The sequence below is a fragment of the Vombatus ursinus genome, unplaced genomic scaffold (assembly GCF_900497805.2).
Source record: "Vombatus ursinus unplaced genomic scaffold, bare-nosed wombat genome assembly UNPS02014841.1, whole genome shotgun sequence".
Classification (NCBI taxonomy): domain Eukaryota; kingdom Metazoa; phylum Chordata; class Mammalia; order Diprotodontia; family Vombatidae; genus Vombatus; species Vombatus ursinus.
In genome coordinates this window covers 405413-417473 of record NW_020954619.1, presented here as the reverse complement: position 1 = coordinate 417473, position 12061 = coordinate 405413, and positions in this window count along the sequence as shown.

The window sequence follows — 12061 nt, the reverse complement described above, 5'->3', positions numbered from 1 at the left end:
ATAATTGTAAGTAATTAGTGGCTTTTGCTGGTGTAATCTATTAACCCAATTCCCAAAGACAAACAAAACAGATTTCTTAGCCCAAAATAACACTTGGCTGTCCCCTGTGCCTAGGTAAGGTATCTGTTGAGGGAGGGAGGTTTGTGAATCAAATAATTGGAAGAGGCTAGGTAAGCTTAAGCCTGCTTCTTGACATCAGTCTGAATGTTGATGCAGCATATAGAGTAGGAAGGAAGAAAGGGGTTAAATGAAGGTGACAGGTTGGGATGTGAGCTAGTCAGCCAGACTTTCAAAGTTCTATTAGAGACATTGTATTGTAAATTCTGAGATCAGAAGTAACCTACTTTCAAATGCAAATTTTAGAAGTCTAACATAAATCAATCCATGCTTCACCCTTAGCATTTCAAAGACCTGTTCAAATGTTTTTTCTTATTCCAGTTAGCAGCATTTTTGTTAGTTGAGAGGGGCACCAACAACATTTTTGTTATTTTCAGAAGGAGAAGCTAAGACACAGAAATGAAGTACCATCCATACCTAAGACAGTGGTTTGGGTGAAATCAGGAAGAACAGAATCAGAAAAGCAGCATGACGTGATAGAGAACTAGCTCTGAAGTCAGATGAGCTAAATTCAAATCTTTGCTCTGTACTTCCTAATAAACAAATCTTTTATCTTGGGGAAAGTCCAGGAGGAAAGGGGAAGAGGAAAAAAAAAACCTCTAAGCTGATTTCTTCAACTCTTAAATAAGAATATTCTACTTGATGACTTCTAAGATCCATTCCTCTTTTAAGTTCCTAAATCTTATAAAAACTCCTTTTTCATGAATCTGAGGCTAAAACAAGATTCTCCGGTTCTTTTGGCTGACATGAAAACTAGAAGCAATAAGACAGGACAGGGGAGCAGGAACAAGAGGGAAATAGATATACTATTGGATTTCAGATTGGAAGGGACCTTAAAAGTCTTATAATCCGTTCCTTTTATTTTGTAAATGAAAACATTGAGGTCCAGGGAAATTAAGCAGCTTGACCAAGAACACAAAGGTTAGTAAACAAGAAAGGTAGGATTTGGACCCACATATTTTTATATGGATATGTATAACATACACACATGTAGATACATATGAATTGGTATTCACATACTTACATATATATGTATATATAATATAATATATACATGGATATACATATATCTATTAATTATTTATAAATCTTTAATATCAATCCTTATCAGGGGGATACAAATTGTGGGGGGGTTTCCTCCTTATTTGAGGACTTTTCTTCTTATCATAGGTGCATTGATTTTGTTTGTACAGAAGCTTTTCAATTTCATGTAATCAAAATTATCTATTTTATCTGTTGTATTCATCATCCTTTCTTTGGTTAAGAATATATCTTTTACCCATAGCTCTGAGAGGGATATGATCTGATGGCCTTCTAACTTTTTTTTTAGTATGAACTTTAATATCAAGGTCACATATCTATTTAGAATAGAAAGTAAAGGGAACAAACATTTATTAAGCACCTACTATGTACCACATACTTTGGTAAGTGATTTACAAATATGATCTCATTTGATCTAATGACAACCTTGTGAGGAAGGTGGCATTATGACCCTATTTTACAGGTGAGAAAACTGAGGTACACAGAAATTAAGTGACTTGCCTAGGGTCATATTGCTAATTAATGTGTGAGATCAAAGTTGGACTATCCACTGGCACTATTGTAAATATGCATTGTGAAATATGGTGTAAAATGTTGATCAAAACCTGATTTCTGCCAGACTACTTTCCAGTTTTCTCAGTAGTTTTTATCAAATAAGGAATCCTTTCCTAAGTAATTTATATTTTTTGGTTTTTTAAACACTGGATTTTTGAAGTCCATCGTTTATGATTCTCCATTGTCTACCTTGTTCCATTGATTTACCTCTTTATTTTTTAAATCATTACAGGATGGTTTTAATGACTGTTGCTTTAAAATATAGTTTGAGGTCTACAAGTGCTATTCCCTCTTTGTCTCTATTTCTTTTCACTATTTTCCCTAATGGGGTATATGGGGTATTCAGGGAGGACTAGTCCCTCCAGTGTGAGGGCTTGCTGAGCCCTTTTCAGGGCTGTTTATCCACCTTTGGTGCCTATCTGCCACCTGACTCTCTCCTGTGGTTCTAAGAAGCTGTAGTGTGCACAGAGGCCATACCCAAGTAAAACTGTCTCAACAGATGGGATAAACCAGATTGAGGGTAACTGACAGGCCTCAAAACTGTTGGTGAGTTAGGGAGATGTCTACCATAAGCATTCAAAGTCTTTCCCCAGTGGAATGGGAGGATGAGAACAATTTGTTCCAATGGCCATGAAGTCAGCCTAGGCAGATGCTATGGAGTGATTGGTCAGATATTGAAGACGCTAAGGTCACCGACTGCATCCTGAGCCATTGCCAATTGTCCTGATTTTTATCTTGCCATGGACTTCAATGACTCTGGAAGAGAGAGTAGGTTGACAATTTATGCAACTCTGCCTCACTTGTCCATGATATCATTGGTTCTCTTCAAAAACAATTTCCCCTAATATTCTCAATCTTTCATTTTTTTCCAAATGAATGCTGTTATTATTTTTATTGAGTTCTGTAAAGTATCCTTTTGATAATTTAATTTATATAACAATAAAAGTGGAAATTCACTTTGGTAGTATTGTCATTTTCCTTACATTGAGTTTGGTTTTAGATAGATAGTTTTAAACACTAAAAAGGATCCTTCTATGACTACTTTATAGGGTGTTTTTTTTAAAGCATAAATGAGTAGTGTACCTTATCAAAGGCTTTTTTCATATCTGTTATGATGAACATGTGTTATTGGATGAGTTTTCTTTTAATATAATTAATTATATTAAATTTTTTTTCCTGATGTTGAGCCATCCTTGCATCCCTGGTATAAATCCAACTGGGTTATAATGAGTGATTTCTGGGATCAGTCATCGTAGAGTGTTGGGCAGAATTTTGTTTAAAAATTGTAAGTCAATATTCATTAGTTACCTTGCTCTACAGTCCTCCTTTTTTTTTATCCTTGCCTGGTTTAGGTATGAGGACAACATGTATCTTATAAAAGAAATCTGATAAGGTATTTTCTTTCTCAATTTTTGACAATAATTTGTGTAGTATTGGTACCACTGATCTTTAAAAATTTAATAGAATTCTCCTACAAATCCACCTGGATCAGAAGTTTCTTTTCTTTGATAATTCCTTTACAGCTAGTTCTATTTCCTTTTTCTAATACTGAATTATTTAATATAGCTACTTGGTATTCTGATAGTTTGGGTGTTTTAAATTATTGAAGGTATTTCTCTATTTCTTTTATGTTCTCTATTTTGGTAGCATATAACTATGGAAAATAGGTTCTGATAATTCTTTTTTATTTCTTCTTGTTTTTAGTGTGATTTCAATTTGTTCATTTACAATTTTGTTGATTTGATTTTGTGCCCTCTTCTTTTTAATCAAATTAACTAAAGGTTTATTGATTTTGTTCATGCTTTTATGCTTTCAAAGAAACAACTTCTAGTTTTATAATTTCTATAGTTTTCTTTTGCATTTCACTTTGTCTGTTTGTCCTCTAATATTTAATATCTCCTTTTTTGTGCTTACTATAGGTTTATTTATTTGTTGGCTTGCTAATTTTAAAAAATACATATTCAGTTAATTAATCATTTCTTTTTTCTATCTTGTCAATGTATGTTTGTAAGTATAGGATTTTCCCCCTGAGGACTGATTTAGCTGCATACTAGAAATGTTAATATGTTATTTTATCATTATCATTTTTCACATAGTTATTGTTTCTATAATTTGTTCTTTGACAAATTTATTATTTAGATTTCATTAAGTCTACATACTTCCATATAGCAGTTCTTTCTCTGGAGGTAGATAGAGTCTTCCTTCATGGGTCCTTTGTGGTTGATTTGAATATTCATATAACCCAAAACAGCTTAGTCATTTACATTTACTCTTTGAATGATATTGCTGTTACTGTATACCATGTTCTCTTGGTTCTGCTCATTTTACTCTTCATTATTTAATTCAAGTCTTTCCATGTTTTCCTAAAATCAACCTGATCATCATTCTTAGAATATAGTGGTATTCTATCACAATCATATACCACAACTTATTGAGCCATTTCCCAATTGATAGGCATCCCTCAATTTCCAGGTCTTTATTACCACAAAGAGAACTGCTATAAATATTTTAGAAAAATAGGTTCTTTACCTCTTTACCCCGATCACCTTGGGAAACAGACCACATAGGGTTATTGTTGGATCAAAGGGTATACATAGTTTTGTAACTCTCTGGGCATAATTCCAGGTTGCTCTCCAAAAATCATTCTCATGTTACAGAAAAAAACTAAGATTCTGTGGGATAGTAGTAATGATAATTAACAATAATAACAACAACAATAATAATAACTTGCATTTATGTAGGGCTTTAAGGTTTGCAAAGAACCTTGCAAATATTATCTCGTTTTATTTTTACAGCACTCCTGGGAAGTAAGTACTATTATTATCCTCATTTTTCAGATGACAAAACCTAGGCAGACAGAGGTTAAGTGACTTGCCCAAGATCATGTAGCTTATAAGTGTCGGAAGTTGGATTTGAATTGAGGTCTTCTTGACTCAAATTCAGCACTCTATCCACTAAGGCCTCTAACTAAAATTTAATTCAATTGAATTCAGCAGTGGGGGTAGAGTGGACGCTGAGTGTAGGAAGAAGAGAGCTGTTAGGAATAGGATTGCTGTAAAGTAGATTAGAGTAAAACAGCTGAAGATAAAAACCACCATATTTATGAAGGAAGAGGGGAAAAAATCCTAGGTTTAGGGGGAAATGCAGCCCCTATTTCACTGGGGCATTGTAAGAAACAAATGAGATATAGGAAAGCAGCAAGAAGCTACCACCTTGACCACCATCTATCTCTACTCAGACCTAATGGAAACAACTCAAGACCCTGAACCCAAGAAGCTAAGGAATAGTAATGCTTCCATCTCAGTGCCTAGAAGAAACTAGATTACACAGTAGAAAGAGTGATGGGCCTGAAGTCACGAAGACCTGAATTAAAGTACAAATTCATACACTTGCTCCATGTCTCTGGGCAAGTCACCTCACCTCTGTCTACCTTAACTGTAAAATGGGATAATAATAAAAACTACCTTCCAGGGTCACTGTGAGTATTAAATAATGTAAGTTGTTTAAGTGGCACATAGTAGGTACTAAATGAATGCTTAGTACCACCCCGGTGCCCAAAGTCATAAACCTGGGAAGCAATCCCTATGAAGATGCAATCTTGCACTTGCTCCTACAGGTGTTATAGCCACATTTACTAAAGACCCCAAAAAGAACGTTCTTGCCACAAAAATCATTGATACTGTCAAACGATTTAACATCAGAAGCTGAAATTATATTTCTCATTGGAAGTGATATTAAAGAGGAAAAATTACCATTGGCTTTACAGCTGTACCCTAAGGACTATGGGTCTTTTCCATCTGACTTGCAGCTGAAACCTTCTATACATGTTGCCTTCTCTACTAGAATGTAAGTTCCTTGTGAACAAGGTTGGTCTAATGTCTCTTTTTGTATCACCAGCTAAGCATGGTGCTGTGTATACAGTAAGTGCTTAATACATGTGTTATCCCTTCACTCATCATGCTATTAATTATGTAAAGCTGTTTGCAAACTTAAAAGGACTATATAAATGTCAGCTGCTAACATCAAGTTTGGAAATCAACAAGACACCCAATCTGGCTGAATCAGAGACTGTGTGAAAAGATAAAATATTATGAGAAAAGTGTTTTCCTAAGCCTTAAAGCATTATAGGATAATAGGAGCAAAGGAAAATGCAAGTCATGCGTAGTTGCAGTAGAAGAAGTTGTAATTATAACATTCACAATGAAGGATGTTCTAACAGAAGTATGGTGCATAACCAGAAAACAAAGGACCTAGAGGTGGCAGCAGCAGCAGCAGCAGCAGCAGCCGCAGCAATAGCTACAGAGCTTGATGACAGCTGAGGAAAAGGTGAGATAGATAACCGTGGAGGGAGCAGTGGGTGCCTATGTCCAGGTTACCATTTTGCTATGTTCTCCCAGCAGTGTCTGGACCTGCACAGCTGCTCAAGTCTTCCCTTGCTATTCACAGTCATAGTGTTTAACCCTATCAGAATATTGACTCCTTGAAGGTAAGGGCTCTCTCTCTTTTTCTCTCTCTCTCTCTGTCTCTCTCTCTCTTTCTGTCTCTCTCTCTCTCTCTCTCTGTCTCTCTCTCTCTCTCTTCCTCTTTGGGTCCCTAGCACAACCCTTAATACATAGAAGGTATTTAATAAATGCTTGTTGTTTTTCTGCAAATTCCACCCATTGCTCCTCTGCCATCTTATGGAAAATGCAAGTTTACCTCATTGTTATTGTTGTTCAGTTGTATCTGATTCTATATGACCCCATGGACTTTTGTTCAGGAGTTTTTCTTGGCAAAGATACTCAAATGGTTGTCCACTTTCTTCTCCAGTATGTCTCCATTTTACAGATGAGGAACTGAGGCAAATGGGGGTTATGTGACTACCCACAGTCACATGCCTAGCAAGTGTCTGAGGCCAGATTTGAACTCAGAACTTCCTGACTCCAGGTCTAGTGCTTTATTTCCTGTACCACCTAGGAGCCCCATTAACCCTCATCAGTTGAGCACTCCATCATGAGGTTTTATAAGAGAAATTGGTTGCTTTGGTAAATTAACACTTCTTTTACACCCATTATAGAAAACTGAGTAGTTTCAGTTGTACCCTAAGGACTTACTGGTGACTTAGAGTTATTCATTGAAGCTATGGGAATGAGGGCTCCTCCAATCTGAACAATATAAAAATAGAAGGCTCAAATATATTTATATACTATATATATATAGATATCATTATATTTATATACTATAATATGTTCAGCCATTCCCCAAAAGGTGAACAATTCCCTCCGTTTCCAGTTTTTTGCCAACACAGAGATACTATAAATATTTTATACATGGGAATTCTTTTCCTATTCTTTGTTCTCTTCAAGGTATGGGCCTGATAATGATATTGTTGAGTCAAAGGATATAGATAGTTTAGGAACTTACAGAGCATAGTTCCAAAATACTTTTCAGACTGCTTGAAAATTTATGTCAATTGGGAAAAAAACGCAAATGAGAAGACCTTGAAGAATGTTTAAACTTGTTTTGTTTGTCCTAAGATGGCAGAAGTAAGAGATAGTTTAGGTGGCACCAGCTAGATAGAGTGCTAGACTTAGAATCAGGAAGACCTAAGTTCAAATCTGGTCTCAGATTCTTACTGTATGACTCTAAGCAAGTCACTTAACCTCTGCCTGACTTGGTTTTCTGGCTTGTAAAATGGAGACAATAGTAATACCTACCTCCCAGGGTAGATAACCACTTGCCAGAAGGTGGAGTGTTAGATTTACCAGCTTCATGACTCAGAGCAAGACACTTGACCTCTCTGGCTGCTTCAGTTTCCTTTTCTATAAAATGGGGACAATAAGAGCACCTATCTCAGAAGGCTGTTGTGAGGACCAAATGAGACTACACACACACACACGCACACACACACACACACACACACACACACATAATCACTTTGAAACTTCGAAGTATTATCTAAATCCTAGCTTTTATTATTACAGAGAAATTCCTGCTCAAGCATGTATTGGACTCTAGGGCCATCTATGAGATCCCTTTTAATTTTGAAACTCTGAGATTGTTATTTGGTTAGATTTTCCTTCAAATGCTTAATTACTGTACTATTGTGCTAACACGTCTGGTTATGGTATTGTTTCATCATGTGTGAGATCTGTAAACTTGAAGTAGTTTCCTGGTTTGAATTGTTTGTCCATGTTTCTTTTCATTTCTTGGCCTGTATGAGACTAATTGTTATTCCTCCCTTTGCAGATTCATCTGAAGAGTGGTAAGTCGTATTCCAGAACCTTATTTTTTAATGTGCATCAAGTGAACCCCAAAATGGCAGAATGAAATAAGGGATCCTAAAACAGAGGAGAAACACTGCCTCTTTCTAAGGTGTCAATTTCCCAACTGAAAAATGGGGTTGATAATAGTGACCTGCTCCATCCTTCCCTGGAGCCCTCCTGAGCTTCGCATGTGAAGTTCTTCCCTGAGAGATGCTCTAGAAATACAAGGGAGTGATTGAAATGATGGCAGCCTAGTGGCAAGTATACACTGCACAGGGTCATTTCCAACTTGTACAAAGACTCCATGGAGAGTAGGCCCACAATCATGTCCCTGGGCATCTCATCTGTCCCAGGTCATGGCTTGTGGCACTTCGGTTATTGTTTTTAGATGAAGGGATTCTTCTGTCCACACAGCAGTTTCATTTCCTTAGAGACACAGAGACTCCGGAAGTGTCAGCCCTATCACTTTTTGTTTTCCTGGTCAAGGGCAGGATACATTTCCCTGAAATTGTTATTCTATTTAGGACACCAGGGGTTTACTGACAGAATCACAGACTCCCAGGATGGCAGAGCAGGAGAAACCTCTGAAATCATCTGAGCCAAGAGTTTCCAACTTTTTTTCAGTCCCTTTACCTCTCAATAAACCTTCCCCTTCTCCCTTTTGAATACAAAAGGAAATAAATTCTACAGTTTACCCTGTGTATGCATGTACATTTTTTTTAATTATTAGGAACAGAATTAAAACCTTGTGGGCACACTTAGGAAGAAAGTTTCTCCTACGTCCTGGGGGTCCATATTGGTTGTTGTCCTTTGTTCTCAAAGAGGACCAAAATGACATCACTACACTAGAGTCAAGTGCGTCCGACTGTGGCTGACCAGACCAGTACAAGCTCGGAATGTTCTACCACAGGTTGGGCAAAATAGTCCATGTGAACATTTGGGGTGGATTCTCCAAATCTGCAAGACTCAAGTCTCCTTTGAGCTACTTCAATTCTGCTTTGCTCATAGAGCACCTTCTTTGATGTGGGCACACCATGCTGGGCAGTCCTGTGCCAGTGTCTCTCATGTCACACAATCAATTCCAAAATTCTTAAGAGAGACCTTGAGAATGTCCTTGTATCACTTCTTCTGACTACCATGTGAACACTTGCCCTGTGTGAGTTCTCCAAAAAATAGTTTTATTGGCAAGTGTACATTTTGTATTCAAACAACGTGGCCAGCCCTTCAGAGTTGCTCTCTCTGAAGTAGAGTTTGAATGCTTGGCAGTTTAGTTTGAGAAAGGCCCTCAGTGTCTGGTATCTTATCCTGCTAGGAGATCTTCAGAATCTTCCTAAGACAATTCAAATGGAAGTGATTCAGTTTCTCGGCATGGTGCTGGTATACTGTCCAGGTTTCGCAGGTATACAACAATGAGGTCAGCACAACAGCTCTGTAGACCTTCAGTTTGGTTGTCAGTCTAATACCTCTTCACTCTCATGCTTTCCTTCAAAGCCTCCCAAACATTGAGCTAGCTCTGGCAATGCGTGTGTCAACCTCATTATCCGTGTGTACATCCCCAGAAAGTATACTACCAAGATAAGTGAACTTACCCACAGCATTCAAAATTTCTCCATTTGCAGTAACCAATGGTTCCATGTATGGATGGTGTGGTGGTGGCTGATAGAGCACCTGCATTTTCTTGGTGTTAATTGTTAGGCCAAGAGCCCCCTAATTTAGTCCAAGCTCCTCACTTTATTAGTGAAGAAACTGAGGCCTAGGGTGGAGGAACTGACTGGGACTGTTTGATTGGCTGCTCTGCACCCCAGGTTCTCCCAAACCTCTTTTTCGCAGGTATCCTATAAAATGAGAGGCAGAGTTGAGTAGTGGATAAAGATCTGTTCAGGAAACCACAAAGACCTGGGTTTGGTCTTGCCTCTAACAAATCCTGACCATGTATCATTGTTCAGTCATTTCAGTCATGTGCCACTGTTTCTGATTCTTTTGGGGGTGTTCTTGGTAAAGATATTGGAGTGATTTGCTATTTCCTTCTCCAGCTTATTTAACAGATGAGGAAACTGAGGTAAACAGGGTTAAGTGACTTGCCCAGGGTCACACAGGTAGGAAGTGTCTGAGGCCAGATTTGAACTCACAAAGATGAGTCTTTCTAACTCTAGGCCTGGCACTCTATCAACTATACTACCTAGCTGCCTGTCCTGACCATGTGACCCTGGACAAATCACTTAATCTTGTAGTGTTCTGAGTAACTCTCTTATACTACAGCTTGCAGAGAAAATGTCAACCTGTGTTGATAGAAGGAATTTCCTCACATGGGAGTTCCCCATACCAATGAAATCACAAGGTCCATTCCCATCCCACAGTATTATGTATAAAGCTATAGCATATAGCCCAACCCCTTCCCTTATGGAATTCACATATTTAGAAAGTCAAATGAGTTCATATTGATTTACTGGCTTAGTTAGCTATCTCCTTGGAAATGGGGTAGAAAGAATGATAGAGGAAAGAAAAAGAGCTACAAGCAGTCCCTAGAATGGAGCCTTGCTGAGCAGAGTTTGGAAACACAAGGGTCTTGAGAACCTAGGAAGGGGGAAATGGAGAGGGAAACCCTAAAGAAAAAAGCAAAAACAGATGTTTCAGGGTGGTCTTGTCAGAGAGCAATACACAGTTCCAAGTAAATTCTGAAACTTGATCCAAGCATGCATTTGAGATTTTAGTGTTCAGATAAGAAAAATTTAAATTATGGACATAGTTCTTGTTTCTTGTTCTTCGGTCATCTACCTGAGGGAGTATTCCCCTAATATTAGCCCAATTTTGGTCCATTCTGGATAAGGGCTACTGTCATGGGCCTCTCTACTTTCTTTCTAGAGATAAGAATATCCATACAAGTGCTTGGATTGACGCGTGTCTTTTACTAGGATAGGAATAGAAGTGAGACACGAGGGAATTATCATCCTTTGGTTTTGTAATTGTAACCCTTGTTCTCTGGTTTTCAGGGCATAACTTCTCTGGAACTACTCCAAAGAAGGGATTTGTTGTAAAGTCCACTGGTCTTGGAATCAAAGAACCTCAGCTGTAATCTTTGCTTTGCCCCATTCTTGCTGTTGGACTATTGATTTCACTTCATTGCTTTGACTTTCACCTTCCTCATTTGTCAGATCAGGGTAACATACTTACCCTGCCTAACAAGGAAAACACTTCGCAATCCTAAATATACCATATAATTCTGAGAGACTGAAGCTCAATAGTCTCACCCCAGAACCCAGTAAAAAGTAACTAGAACAACTTTATGATATCACCACCACCACCTCCCCTGTCAGTCAGGTTTAAAACCTCAGAGTTATCCTTCATTCCTCCCTTTTCCTTGCTTTCTGCATCCAATCAATTGCTGAGTCTTATTGGCTATGCCTCCATAACAATTCTCGTAACTGGCCCCTTCGCTGAACAGAGGCAGCTACATCAAGCAATGGATTGAGCACTGGACTTGGAGTCAGGAAGACCTGAGTTCAAAACCAGCCTCAGATTCTTACTAGTTGTGTGGTTCTGGATAAATCAATTAATCTCTATTTACTTCAATTTCTTCATCTACAAAATGGGAATAATAATAGCACCTACCTTCCAGGATGATTGTGAGAATCAAATGAGATTATGTTTGTAAAGGGTTTTGCAAACCTTAAACTGCTATGTAAATGTTAGCTATGTCTCCTGTCTTTGTGATAAATAGAAATAGTGCCATTCCATCAGCATGTATCTCCTTTCTGGTTTTCAGCCTTTCCTGGGAAGATGAGAAATCACCATTCCATTGAGCACCTTTCCAAGGAAGAGTAGAAAGGTTGTTCTCTTTCCTTGGGGGAAGAAGAGTAACACCATTCCTTCAGCTCCACATATTTGTTCCTTCTGAACTGCCTGAGAGAAGTAACCCTGAAACTGAACCCCTATGGACAATAAAAATCTAACTAAACTCATTCCTCAATGATTAACAAACTCTCCCCTGGACATACCTTCCCCATCCCAGTGATTCTGAAGACCACTAGGTCATCATTCAAACCCCATTCCCCAGACCCCACTACCTGATCCCTTTTTCCCTTTCCCCTCAAACCACCATCCCC